Source organism: Rattus norvegicus, chromosome 9 (assembly GCF_036323735.1).
Source record: "Rattus norvegicus strain BN/NHsdMcwi chromosome 9, GRCr8, whole genome shotgun sequence".
NCBI classification, from domain to species: Eukaryota; Metazoa; Chordata; class Mammalia; order Rodentia; family Muridae; genus Rattus; species Rattus norvegicus.
Window position 1 is genome coordinate 22,404,465 of NC_086027.1, and position 15,064 is coordinate 22,419,528.

The following is a 15,064-nucleotide window of genomic DNA, read 5'->3' on the forward strand; positions in this document are numbered from 1 at the left end:
CTCCCAGTCTACCCTCTGATGTAGCTCAGTCTTTTCCCAGTGTGTTCTTTCTTGTTTGCTTATGGAACTGCAGTTGGTGTCTGTTACTTGCAGACAAAGGGAGCCAGTGAAGGGATGGAGGGGGTGCTGGGGAGGAGGAGAGGAGGAATGACATGGGACGGGGAGAGGGACCTTTGAAAAGGAACCGAGGCAGTATATCCTGAAGGAAGGAGTGACCAGCGATGTCGATCTTTATTTTAAAGATGTCCAACATGTCTATATAAGCACAGAACCTGAAGCCAGGGAGACAGAGCCATTAGCAATGATTTACACTGGGAGTTTGGGGGCGGCTTTGAAAGATCTTAGTTTCAAAGAGCGGGAACTCAACTCATATGAGGTGAAGACAAGAATAGGGGCCAGTGTGTGTGTGTGTGTGTGTGTGTGTGTGTGTGTGTGTGTGTGTGTTTGTGTGTGTGTGTATGTCTGTGTTTGGGTGTGTGTGTGTCTGTGTGTTTGTGTTTGTGTGTGTGTGTCTGTGTGTTTGTGTTTGTGTGTGTGTCTGTGTGTCTGTGTCTATGTGTGTGTCTGTGTCTATGTGTGTGTATGTGTGTGTGTGTGTCTGTGTATTTATTGATTTCTGACACTGAGAAGTTCAGGGGTGGGTCTGTCCTTGGCACAGCCTGGACAATGTGTTGTCAGGACTTTGGCCTCTGTTGTCCTGTGTGGACTTCCTTCTTTGGCATAATGTCCCCCAGGCAAAGCTCCTAACAGCTCCTCCTGACACACACACACACACACACACACACACACACACACACACACCCCACACACCCCTTGTTCAGCAGCCTCAGAATGGAAAGCTTTTCTTTGTTCCCAGCAGCTTCAGGAAAATCATGGGTCTGCCTTTGATTGGGCCAGGGTTGGTCATCTGTCCTTTCTCAGCCAGTCACTGTGGACAAAATGTGCTGGTGCTTGAATGACCAGGTGTGTGTCATGTCACCCCCGCCCCCACTCCACCCCTCCCACAGATGGAGGCGGGGTCAGCTCCATTTAAGCTGCTTTTATTGAGGAGGGTGAGTCTCGGGCACGAAACTGGAATCTGTAGGTTTCCAAGGGAGAGTTCAATGACACTCACATGTAGATGACAGGGCCATTTCTGAAGGGCATGGGCAAGGCCTACTGAGTCACCCTTCCCCAAAGCAGCGAGCACCGGGCAGATAAGACTGTACATTGAGTACTAGTGGTGGCCTTGGGACAAGTTACCGGGGGTGGGGGGGAGGGGATGGGGGTGGTGATGGTGGTGACAGCACAGTTGGTGGTAGCTTAGCGCTTTCCAAGCCAAGACTCACCATCTGCTTTATTACTTATTTTTTGAAAGAAACTCCGTGCCTCAGTTTCTCACTTGAGAACTGGACTGATGCAGGCATGGTATTTATCTCTTAGGCATCATCTGCTCTAAGGGGTTGGCTCCCTTCCTGGGAAAGTCAACAGAGGTTTGCTGTTGGTGCGGTGGCCTTGATCTTCCAGGGTTGGCTGCCCTTGATAAGGATCCAGCAGTCTTCCTGAGTCCTGTGTCGTCACATCCCCAGCGCTGGCCCAGAACTCAGGAACATGTTGCCTTACAAAGGCGACATTCCGCCTATAGGGATGGAAGGAAGAAGGGGGACCCTTCTTCATGGTCATGGGGGAACCCTGACAGGTCTGGGTCAAAGCTAGTGGAGAGCACGACAGAAAAGCAGTGAGTGGAGAGGGGACAGGAGAGCCAAGCCTTCTTGCCAGATGGCTGATTTTGGCCAGAGCCAGCAGGGGTCACTGCAGATCTAAGTAAGTTTAGAAAGGTGGCAGGACCTCCCCGGGCCTCTGTATCATTACCTGTCTGCAGAGCCAGGATGCAGGATGCAGGTTCTGGGCGGGTGCTTAAGGTTTGGTTCTTGTGTTTGGCAGTGACTATCTTGACCATCTGGTCCTGATGCCCTTCTAGGTCTCCATGGCTGCCTGAGCGCTGACCTTTCGGCCTACTGGACCCCAGCTTCCAGCAGTACCTAGAATGTCTCTAGGGTTACCTCCTATAGAAGGCACCTCAGCCCAAGACATCTCTCATCTTGTTCTGGCTTGGCATGGTGGTGACCAAGTGAAGGAGATGTGTAAACCATGTTTTTATCAAGGATCCCTGGGTTTATTTGCACCCGTTTGCCACAAATGCTTAGTGAAACACCGGTTTACTGTTCTTCTGAGTTTGAGGGTACCTGGGTCTGGGGGAGGTCCATGGATCAACTGCGCCCCTCCCCTCACTTATTATGAAGTCGAATGAGACACGTTTGCTATAAGATAATGGAGAGAAAAATTGCACAGAAGTGATGTAATTGCATTCTAATAAAAATGATTATTTTTTAAACAAAAAAGTGCACAGAAGAAAATTACCTTTCCTACCCTGTAAGCTTGATAGAAGGGCTCAGTTCTTACGGAAGAATTCCAACAGGAAAGGTCTCCCCCGTAGGTCAGGTGAGATGGCTCAGAGGGCAATCAGAGCTCAAGACCCAGTCAGTACACACATGATAGAAGGAGAGGACTGACCAGACTAACATGTGTAATAAAAGAAGAAAAGGCTCGTTCAGAAGTTCTCTCATCTGACCCCCACCTCTGCTTTCATCAAGAAAGAGGGGTTGGTAGGGGTTCGAGCAAGCTGACTGGCATTGGACCATTATGGTGTAAGGAAGGAAGCCGGCTCCCAGATGTGAGCTCCTGAGGTTCCACAGCAAGCCACTGGGAGAGCTCCCAACCCCTGGCTCCCAGCCAGGAGCCTTCACATCCCCACCCCCACCCCAAACACACGCTCCCTACCCGTTCATCCCCCAGGTCTAGATGCCAAGAGTCTGGAATAGAGCCTGTACCCTCCACACACAAGGCTGCGGTTTCCTCTGTGTGACCCGCAGGCTACCCGGAGGGTGTGGGTGTCGAGGACGCGCACCAAGGTTGTGTAACAAGCTCCCGGCTTGTGTGCACGCGCTGTGTAACCTGATGCAACAGGGAAGTTGCGGTCCCGTGAGCTGGGGTGTGGGCGCTTGGCCGGTGGCCAAACCACAAGGACTATTTGACTTACGGCTGTGGGGGAGGCTTCTTTTGGGGGTCGTGGGGCTGTCTACGTCAGGGCTTGTCTGCTTGCATTGCCCACATCCTGATCCCTGTGGGCACAGGACTAGGAATGAGGCTGCCTGGTCAGGTGGTGTTGGGGAGAGGCTAGTAGACAAGGGATGGTCTCATGTTAGTATGCTGTTGTGACGGGGTGGAGAACAGGCTGACTTCCGCCCTGCCCTCGGTGTTTTCCAAGAGCTAACTTCTCTCCTGCCAGTCTTATCCATCTCTCCTGCAGTTCTGGACCTCTTATCTCAGATTCAAGTCTTTCTTCTACACAGAAGTCTCTGTCTTTCCTTCCTCTACCCACCCGAGGGCTACATCCCTGCCCCCATGCGGACTAGGACTAGGTTTCTCCGCACACCCATGTGTGAAGCAAAATGAGGGGAGGTTAAAGGGCAAATGCTAATGTAGCCCACCCTGTTTTTCTAACCCTGTCAACCCACTGCCAGTTTGAACCAAGTGCCTAAGAGTGCTGTCCTTCTTCCCATCTGCAAGGGGGAGCCTTTGTCCTCCCTCCACGGGGCTGATGAAAGAGTTGTTCAGGGACATGGAACTAAAGGGTCTAGTAAGGGATATGAATGGGAGTTGCCCCTGCTCTTTTGTCCCCTACCTACAACATCTTATGGTTGCTGCAGGTGCTTTGGAGAATAGGGGTCCAGGTAGCATGACTAAGAAAAGCGGGCACTGTCTTGCCTGCCGTGTGCCTGGTGAGGGTTGGGTCTGTGGCAACTCGTGTATCTTTGATGAAGAGAGGTAGAGCTTGCATGTTTTATAGCCTATTTTTATTTATTAGTGTGTGTGTGCCTGTGTGTGTGTTTGTGTGTGTTTGTGTGTGTGTGTGTGTGTGTGTGATAAGTGTGGTGTGAATGTCCCACAGCATGAAGGTCAGTGGACCTCCTGCTTCTATCTCTTAGCTGCTAGGATTACATACGTGATCCACCATGCCTGGTTTATGTGGTATTGGGGATTGAAGCCAGGGCTTCCTGAATGCCAGGCAAGTGCTCAACCCACCCAGCTCCACCCAGTGTCCATTTTTAACCCTTTCCCACCTACTCCATCTGTTAGATGCTTGCCCTGCGGGTGACCAGTGGGTATCAGAGACACAGGGTTAGATAAAGGGGCAGACCATCTGCGTCCATGCCCTCTTTTTTTCTCGGGCTGAGTGGCACCTGGCATTGTGATGCTCCTCTCCGTACTCCCAGGATGCCTTGGGTCTCTACTGCTTTATTCTGCACTGTCTGTGTGTTGATCTGTCTACGTGCCGACTCGGAATAACTGAAGTACCTGAGACAGCACTCGCATTGTGTCAACCCTCACATGCATACACAGCCAGGCAGACAAGAAAGCTTTCACAGCGAGCGGAAGCCCAGAGAGGGTAGGTACTGAGCACACGGGTATATGGCTGATTTAGTCTAGTCACATCTAGCTTATCATCCTCCAGCATGAGCCTGTGGGTCTAGATCATAAAAACAGAGACCTATTTATGTCCTTGTGTGCTCACATCTGTCTCCCAGATGGCCCAGAACATTGCTGGACGATGGGACGTTGCTGTGTAGATTGCATGGGTAGGAACTTCATCCGAGTCACATCCTCAAGGCCTCCACTGGAGCTTTAGAGCTTTTAGATAAATGTTTTGGGAAAGGATAAGCCAATCGGGAGCCATTGAGATGGCTCAGTGGGCGAAGGGGGGTTGCTGCCCAGCCTAATGACCTGGGATCAGTTCCTGGAACCCACATGGTAGAGAAGAGAACTGATTCCTGCAAAGTAACCTCTGATCTCCATCCATCTGCTGTGACACGCATGCCTGCATGCATGTGCACAGGGATATACGATAAATCAAGATGAAAAGAGTATTAAAAAAAAAAAACTGATTGAATGATCCACTGGGTGGAGATGTCCCTGGGGCTTGATTTGGGATTGTTCCTTATCTGCCCCACAAACTTGGCTCAGTCAGTGTTCATAGGCTCTGGGAACCAGCGCCAGGCCTTTAGCAAGGGGAGATGCGGAAGAATTCTCTAGTCTGTGTGGCGGCCTCTGTGTGATCTAGAATGTGGGTCCAAGGTAGTTACCTAGGAAAAAAGAATGAAAGATTAGAAACTAAATAACTCCTGGAAGTGACTCCGTGAATAATTTCTTTGTATCCAAATGCAGGCAACAGAAACCAGAAACAGAGCGCCTGTGTGTGGCCTAGAGGAGCGCTTCGTGCGTGTTTAATGAGTCATCACAGGAGGGAAGCAGGGAGCAGAAGTTCCTTGAAGGAAGGCCCAGGCCATAATTTCTGTTGTCATTTCAGCCCCTAGCAATGGTCTGGAGCAGGATCTGATGTGTTTGATGACTGACTCTCTGACAGAGCAAACAAACTAGCACTAAGGTGCATGATAACAGGCAGAAATAGCAAACATCCCAGAGAGCCTGAAGCTCTGCTAGACCAGACCAGTAAGGCAGAGTTTAAGGCTGGACCCAGGAGCAGATGTCAGAGAACTAAGGCAAGTGTCTGTCAAAGACCTGGAGCTGGATTTCCCGCAATTCTTTGTAGAGGATCTGTAGGGACATCTGTGTTTATGGGTCAATTACTATAAGCCCGAGTCTTTTCTGAGTTCTTTCTTTTTGTTTTTTAAAATAATTTATTTATGTTTTATTTTATGCACACTGGTATGTTTTTGTCTGCACATATGTTTGTGTGAGGTTGTCAGAGTTACAGACAGTTGTGAGCAGCCATGTGGGTGCTGGGAATCGAACCAGGGTCCTCTGAGCTCTATCCTCTCTTTTTGTTTTTTTTGAGACAAGGTTTCTCAATGTAGCCTTGGCTGTCCTGGAACTCACTCTTGTAGTCCAGGCTGGCTTTGAACTCAGAGATCTGCCTGCTTCTTCCTCCTGAGTGCTGGGATCAAAGGTGTGTGCCACCACTGTGAGGCCTCTTCTGAGCTCTTTACATAGATTTTATCTTTGTCTTTCCAGAAACACATGAAGCACCTGTACCATTTCCCCAGTGTTAAGAAGACAGCCCAAGGGGTTGGGGATTTAGCTCAGCGGTAGAGCGCTTGCCTAGCAAGCGCAAGGCCCTGGGTTCGGTCCCCAGCTCCGGGGGGGGGGGGGGAGAAGACAGCCCAAGACACAGGTTATGTGGACGGCCTGAAGTCACACAGAGCAAAGGCAAGCACAAAGTTGTTCTGGCTTGCTGGGAAGAACGAGAGCTGCTCACTGTGTGCAAAGGGAAAGGGTCTTGGTGTTTGGTTCTCACTCTGGATGTGTTCCCTCTTCTTTTTTAAGACAGGAAACATAGATTGAATATATTATCATCATTGACGTCACTGTCTATTTATGCGTAACGACATGCGATTCATGTAAAAAGCCAGGGGGGAAAGTTCAAGAGTTAGCTCTCTGTTTCCATCCTGGGGGGTCCGGGGGTCAAACTCAGGCTGTCAGGCCGGGGCAAACACCTTTACCCTTTGAGCCATCTCTGCATTTGCAATGTCAGGAGACTGAAGTCAGGGGGCTCCGAGAGTTGTAAAGGGACACTGAGATCTGTTAATGGGACTTTCCTCCTTCTCATCATGAATCAGCAGCACCCTCACCGGCATCCTCTCTCTGATCATCCCCAGACCTGGCTCTTTGCCGCTGACACGCTGGGCAGGGCCAAAGCCAAGCAGTCCTTGTGCAAATAGACTTGGGCTAGTCTTTGGGTCTGGCCTCCCCCTCTCTCCCATTCCTATTTCTCTCTTCTAAGCCTTGACTCACCTCCAGCTCCATCTTCTCTTTCCTTAATTGTTGCAACAGTTTCCCTCGTAGGCTTCTCAGCCTCTGGGCTTGCTCTTTCCCCACATTGATTAATTCCCTTAATACATAAAGCAAAACTTATAAATCAAAGTTGTTCTCCTGCCCTTATGCCAAGACTCTTTTTGTGAAAGGCCTTGGTATCGGGGTCCCTGGAAACACCTGTTTCCCAGCAGCTCCCAGCGTTCTCTAGGCAAGCCCAGCGGCTGCATTTCCTGTCACGGGGAGTGTTTTTGTGTCTGACATTTGCCCACGCTGTTCCCTCTGCCTCCCAGGCCCTTTCCCACTCCATCAACACATTGAATGCCTCCTCACCCCTTTAACCTGGCAGGGCTGGGGGGAAACAAAACATAAAACAAACAAACAAAACCCCAGTATAAGTCCCTTTCTTGGGGTTACAAAGGTGATGTGTGTTCATTGTAAACAGGACAAACAGTATAGAATGCGCTGGGGAATGATGGGAAAGGTTCCCTCCTCCCGTCGCTTCGACAGCTGGCGACAACTGGTGTCAGAGCACCACTATTACAGCTGTGAACACGCCTCTGTGCACGGAGACTCACTCCTATGCTTTTAAATATGTGTAAATACATGCACACTCACAAAACGTCAGGTCACCATGCCTCTCGGTAACTTGCTTTTTTGCCTTAAATGAAGCATTTTGACATCTTTTCCTGTAGAGGGAGAAAAACAAACAAAAAGATTTACATGGCAAATTTTTTCCGTCTTCAAAACGCAACTCCAATCCCAGGGTTTGGTGTTCTGGAGCCGTCTCTAGGGTGCCCCTCCTCCCCAGATGCTTCCCTCAGCGCTCTTCTATCAAAGTAAAACTTTTTTTTTAAGATTTACTTTTATTTTTATTTATTTATTTTGCTTTTCTCAACGTGGGGTTTCTTTGTGTGGCCCTGGCTGTACTGAAACTGGCTCTGTAGACCAGGCTGGCCTCAAACTTAGAGATCAGCCTACCTCTGCCTCCAAGTGCTGGGACTAAAGGTGTGCACCACTGCCTGGCAACTTTTTATTTTTTAAATTTATTTGTTTTTATCTTATGTGTATGAATGTTTTATCTGTGTGTGTTTATGTGTACCACATCTGTGCCTGGAGCCCACAGTGGTCAGAAGAGAGTGCCGGATCCCCAGAGAGTGCTGGGAACTGAGCGCCAGCCCTCTGGAAGAGTAGCCAGTGAGCGCTCTTAATTATTCTTAATTACTGAGTTAACTCTCTAGGCCCTCTACCTTTGAAACTTTCCTCACTTGTCAGACAGTTCTTTGATCTAAAAGGCCTCAGATAGTATTACAAACCATAAATGGGGGTTACAATGTCTAAAGATATCATCTGTCAAGGTAAGAAAGTAAAAGGGAAGTGATATGTAAGTGGAGGAAGAGAGTATGGGTTTGCTGTTGAAGCTAGACTGTTATTATGAAAACAAAAGTTGTTACAAATTAGGGTAATTGAAATCCCAGGGCAACAACACTAACAAAAGAAAGAAAGAAATAAAGAAAGTCATAATGGTAATCTAGCAAACAAAACAAAACCAAAAATTCAGCTAAATGTTTAAAGAGACAGCAATGGAGGATGGGGTAAAACATATGAGAATATAAACAAAACAAAAATAAAAACAGCTTGAGTGCGAGGGTGCATGCCAATCCTTGCCTTTGGAAGTGGGAGGCAGGAGGTTCAGGCGTTCAAGACCATCCATGGCTGCACAGAGTGGAGGCTAGACTGGGGTTAGGTGAGACCCTATCTCAAAAACCTCAAAGTGAACCCAACAACAAAACCATCAAAACAAAACTAAACTAAGTTGGGAGGGGGTGACGAAATAGGAGAAGTAAATAATTCTTTCCTAGTTATCACATTAAGTATAAATGAATTAAAATCTATCAAAAGGCAGAGATCGATGAATCAGATTTAAAATATGCTGTCCTCAGGAGATTACTTTTTCATTTAAAATGTCATTTATGATGATATTATTATTATTATTATTATTATTATTATTATTATTATTGTGTGTATGCATGATGTATATGTGTGTGGCATGCCTATGGAGATCAGAACAGAACTATGTAGGTTCCAGGGACTGAACTTTTTGCTGATCCACTTCCCAAGAATCATTTAGACATAAATATCAAAGGAGGTTTAAAATAAAGGGATGGGGAAAATATTCAACACAAATGATAACCGAAAAAGAGCTACATGACTATCATGCAAAATACCTACCCAGGGTCTGGAGAGATGGCAAGAAGTTTGCTGCTCTTTGCAGAGGACCCGGCATCCACATGGGAGTCAATGTATAGCTCCAGTTCCAGGGGATTCTACGTGCTCTTCTGTCTTCCTTGGGCACTGCATGTATATTGTGCTTTGGGGAGATGGGGCTCAAGATAGGATTTCTCTGTGTAACAGATCCCTGGCTGTACTGGACTTGCTTTGTAGACCAGGCTGGCCTAGAACTCACAACGATCTGCAAATGCTGGGATTGAAGGAGTGTGCCACCACACCTGACTGCTTGTGAGGCTCTTAACTGAGACCAAACACTCATACAAACAGGACAAAAATAAATGAGAAGTACTTTTCCTAAAACACTTTAAAGCAGACACAGGATGTTATAGCCATGAAAGGTTCAACTTGTTGAGCAACAAGATGCAACGTTGTCAACACGTATACAACTGGAAGTAGCGCCTGGAAGTACATGAAGCAAAACGGAGATGCGGAAGGGGAAGTAGACCACGGCAGCATCACTGTGGGGACTTCAGCATCTCACCAGCATTGAAGGAAAAAGCAATGATGCAGAGACTCAGAAGGCAATTGAAGACTCAGCCAACACCATGACATGGCTTGAATAGGTCCATCAAGGATGCAGGTATTGAAATCTTCACAGGGAAATCCAGTCTTGGGGGGCAGGGAGAAAGGAAGGAAGGAAGGAAGGAAGGAAAAGGAAGAAAAAGGAAAGAAAGAAAGAAACAAAGAAAGGTAGAAAATTCAATTTCCAAATTTGTGTGTTAACAATATTATCAGGTGGGGCCTTTCCTAGAAGGAAGTAATTAAGAGTGAGCCAAGGCAGTTGGGTTTCTGTAATGGCACTGAAAGCTTTAGAAGAGGAAGCCAGGCCTGTTGGTATAACCGGAGTCCCAGTTCTGTGAGACGAAGCTAGGAAGGGCTACACAATAGGACTCTGTCTCAAAGAAACTCTGGGTTGTAGCCCAGTGGTAGAATGGTTGACTAGGACACATGAGACCCTATGTTAAAACACCAGTAACACGTGCATGCGTGTGCACAAACACCCACACACATGCACACACTCACACACATTCATGCTCACACACATATACACACTCATACACAGTTACACACAAATGCATACTCATACACATATACCCATTACGCACTGTCACATGCACATACACACTCACACACAGTCATATTCATATGCACACTCACACAGTCATATTCACACACAAAGAAGGGACGCTTGAGCTTGAGACCTTTGCTCCATCTCATCCTGTGAGCCCTCTAGCGTGTTATAATATGGAGCCGGCCTTCAGCGGATGCTGAGCAGATGTGGCACCGTGGACGTCTCAGTCTCTAGAACTGCAGACCAAATAGCCTTCTATTCTGTGTAGCTCATCTCATTTCCTGTGTTTTATTATAGCTACAGAAGGTGCACTGAGACAACTATGGACATTCAGAGAGCACTCCACTGGCCAACCACAAAACGAACATTTTTCTTAAGTGTGTGTGTGTGTGTGTGTGTGTGTGTGTGTGTGTGTGTGTAATATTCTCCAGGAAGGTCCATGTGCCAGACCAGAAGGAACATCTTAACTTTCAAATGAGTAAAATATTTCCCAGCTACATTGCGGAGCCCTGGAAATCAATGCCAATGAGAACTGAAGAAAACATTGGAGTTGAATTCTGGAGCGTTCACACTCTCTGTTTTAAAATAAGGTCTTTCACACTCACCCTTCACACTCGCCCTTCACACTCGCCCTTCACACTCACCCATCACACTCACCCTTCACACTCACCCTTCACACTCGCCCTTCACACTCACCCATCACACTCACCCATCACACTCACCCTTCACACTCACCCTTCACACTTGCCCTTCACACTCGCCCTTCACACTCACCCATCACACTCACCCTTCACACTCGCCCTTCACACTCGCCCTTCACACTCACCCTTCACACTCACCCTTCACACTCGCCCTTCACACTCGCCCTTCACACTCGCCCTTCACACTCGCCCTTCACACTCACCCTTCACACTCGCCCTTCACACTCGCCCTTCACACTCGCCCTTCACACTCGCCCTTCACACTCGCCCTTCACACTCGCCCTTCACACTCGCCCTTCACACTCACCCATCACACTCACCCTTCACACTCACCCTTCACACTCACCCATCACACTCACCCTTCACACTCACCCTTCACGCTCACCCTTCACGCTCGCCCTTCACACTCGCCCTTCACACTCACCCTTCACACTCGCCCTTCACACTCGCCCTTCACACTCGCCCTTCACACTTGCCCTTCACACTCACCCTTCACACTTGCCCTTCACACTCACCCATCACACTCACCCATCACACTCACCCATCACACTCACCCTTCGCCTCCAGCTACCTGCTGAACGCAGGCCACTTTTGTTTTCGGGACAGCGCTAACACTGTGGGGAGGGCTGACCTTGAACTTGAATTGATCCTCTTGCCTTAGCCTCTCTAGCGCTGGTGTTACAGGCATGAGCCATTGTGTTCCATTCTATGTTCTTTTTTTTTTTTTTTTTTTTGGAGCTGGGGACCGAACCCAGGGCCTTGCGCTTGCTAGGCAAGCGCTCTACTGCTGAGCTAAATCCCCAACCCCTATCTATGTTCTTAAGTGAGCAATAAGCCATCAAATAAACCACAAGGCTAATACAGCTGTGACAAATGAAAATGAGGACAGAATGAACCAAAGCTTATAGGACACACCAAACTTGTATATATATAAAACATATAACATATAACACACAACACACAACATACAACATATAACACATAACATATAACACATGACACACAACACACAACATATAATATATAACATGCATATACACACATACACATATATGCATGTGCATACAATATACGCAAGATATGCATACACACCTATACATATAAGCTACATATAACCATATATACACACGCACATACATAGATACACCCTAAGTCAGTCACCTAGCCATATAACTTTGGAAACAAGAAAAAGAAAAGCAGAGTAGCCTCAAAGCTAAAGGAAGAAAAATGTGAAGACTGGAGAGGAACAGAGAACAGAAAGCAGCAGAGAAAATGAACAAATCCAAAGGCTGGTTCTTTGAGAAGCTCAGGAAACGGCTAGATTAACTGTGAAAAGGAGAGAGGTCTCAGCAGGCAGGAGAAGGCTCCTGGCACCAAACCTGACAGCCCGAGTTTGGTCCCATGAGCCACACAGTGCAAGAAGAGAACTAACTCCTGCATGCTGTCCTCTGACCTCCGCAGGAGAGCTGTGGCACATGTGTGCCCCACACAGAAACACATACTCATCCATGCAAAATTAATCAATAGGACAGAGGGGCTTGGGAGGTGGCCCAGTGGTTAGGAACACATGCTGCTATTGCAGAGGACCCAGGTTCAGTTCCCATCACCCACATGGGATGGCTCACGACCACCTATAACTTTAGCTCCAGGGGATCTGGGACTCTCTTCTGGATCCCTTGGGCATCTGCATTCATGTGCATATACCCCCCACATATATGCACATAATTAAAATAGTTTTAAAGTACATAAATAAAATGTAAGAAAAGACAGAGAGGACTCAAGTTTACCAGCACTAGACACAGTAATGGGAGACACTGATATTGATGTTGAAACAAAATAGATTATTAAAGAATACAAAACCACCATATGCTAACAATTCAGGTAGTCTAGATAAAAAAAAAATACCTAGAAATACACACTACCAAGAGCAGTTTTAAAAGAGTAAGAAAAATTGAAGCAGCTTAAAATAAGCAAAAAGGAAGAATTTGCTCTCATATCCTCCCAGGAACCACGAGAAGCCCACGGTCCGATGTCTTCGCTGATGACTGAACTTTACGACTGTAGAGACTTAGGGACATGGCTTCCCAAGCTCTTCCAGAACACTGAGGAGGGGAACATTTCCTGCTCATTCTTTGAGACCAGTATCTCCTGTCATTAAAGTCAAAGACGCCACCAGAAAAGGAAGCTTCAGGCTAAATGCCTTTTGTATATAGATGGGAGACTACTAACAAACCAAAACAAAGCCAAAAGCCCTGACAAATCAAATTCAACCGCATATTAAAATTCGTCCCCAGAATGCAAGGATGGTTTCCTATACAAACATTAGTCAACTTAATCTTCACAACAGAGCAAAGAGGATATCACTCCACATAATTGGCTTAGTTAAGGAAGAAAAAAGCATTTTATAAAATAAAAAATAAAATCACCATTGAAAGACGGGATAAAGTCAGGCCATGGTGGTGCACACCTTTAGTCCCAGCACTATGGAGGCAGAGGCATGGGCACCTCTGAGTTCGAGGGCAGCCTGGTCTACAAAGCTAGTTTCAGGAGATCCAGAGCCATGTAGAAAAACCCTGTCTCAGAAAGCTAAAACAAGCAAACAAACAAAAAGATCAAATAAACCAGAAATAATATGAACCTCCTCAATTTGATGAAGGTCTAACTGCATATTTGATGGCGGAAGACAAGGTTTGTTGCTCTTATCCAACACAGGAATGGAAGTTCTAGACAATGCAATTAGGCAAGAAAAAGAAATAGAAGCCATCTAAACAGAACGAGGGAAGTCAAATAGTCTGCCTCCAGGTCACGTGACTTTGCCTTACCTTACACTGTATATAAATATTATCTCAAAATAGATTGAAGACCCAAGATCTCAGATGATGTGTTTGTTGTGCACTCACGCATGCGGAACCAAGTTCAAATCCCAGCACCATCTGAAAATCTGGCCATGGTAGTGTGAGCTTCTGACCTCAGTGCTGAGTGTGGGGAGGTGAGAGGATTCCCCAGGGCTCACTAACCAGTCAGCCTATCTAGGAGAAACGCCCCCAAAACCAACACCAACCAACCAACCAACCAACCAACCAACCAACCAACCAGCCAGCCAGCCAAGCAAATAAAACCACAAAGCACAAATGGTAAGCTCCAGTTTCCAGAGAAAGACAGTGGATGGTTCCTGTGTAACAAAACTCAACGTTGATCTCTGGTCTTCACGTGCACATGGGGCACCCCGCCCCCTAGTCTCATACACAAAACTCTTAGAAGACAGTATAGAGGAGCATCTTTAAGATCTTAGATTTGGTAATAGTTTCTTTAATGTGAAACTAAAAACATAGGCAACAAGAGAAAAAAATAAATTGAACATCATCAAATTTAAAATCGTCAGAGAACCATACTTTGGTTAAAATAAACATCAGTTTGCTGACACTGTCACGAAAATACTTGAGATTACCAACTTAGTGAGGAAAAGGTTTGCTAAAACCTTAGGGGGACAGTGTAACCAGTCAGCAAGCTCTGGGTTCAGTGAGAGCCTCTGTCTCAAAAACACAAAGTCGAGAGTGACAATGGTGCCCTAGGCTAAGCTCTGGCTTCTGTATCTGTGTGCACACTGCTCAAGTGCACTTGCAGAAACACATGCACAGAATCCACACACAATTAGAAATGCAAAAAGACACAAACTAAATCACTTCCGCCAGAAAAAGTTCATAAACTCAATTCCAAGTTTTGGAACGTTCTGGCTTTTCTGTATCTCCACCCTGGGACGCTCTGACGACTTGCTGACAGTTTAAAACCTTTCCCCCACACAAGGCCACTGTTCCCACGTGTAAGGTTCACGTGTGAAGTGTTCCTCAGAGGCTCGTGTGTTTGAAGACCTGGTCCCTGTTGGCAGCGTTATATTGAGGTTGTGGAATCTTTGGGACACAGGACTTCACTGGAAGGTATTGGGCACTAAGCATGGGTCTTTGAAGGCTACACCAGCCTCTGGCTCCCCTTAGCTCCTCTCCTGGCCTTCCCAGCGTTCAAGAATCTCTGCCACATACTCCAGCTACCACAGGGAGACTCAGTCATCTTTCCATCGCAGTGAGTGGCAGACGCTGAAATTGGGAGTCGATTTTTCTTTTCCTCTTTTTTT

The 15,064-nt window shown here is 46.9% G+C and overlaps 1 long non-coding RNA gene across 1 annotated transcript; it reads right to left on the reverse strand.

The window, feature by feature from the left end:
• Nucleotides 1-1,929: 1,929 nt before the first annotated feature.
• On the reverse strand, nucleotides 1,930-2,760 carry LOC134480342 (uncharacterized). The gene is made up of 2 exons (XR_010054715.1): nucleotides 2,401-2,760; nucleotides 1,930-2,300 (listed from the first exon to the last, which is right to left on the reverse strand). It is a non-coding gene; the product is annotated as an uncharacterized LOC134480342 (long non-coding RNA).
• Between the last annotated feature and the right edge of the window lie 12,304 nt (nucleotides 2,761-15,064).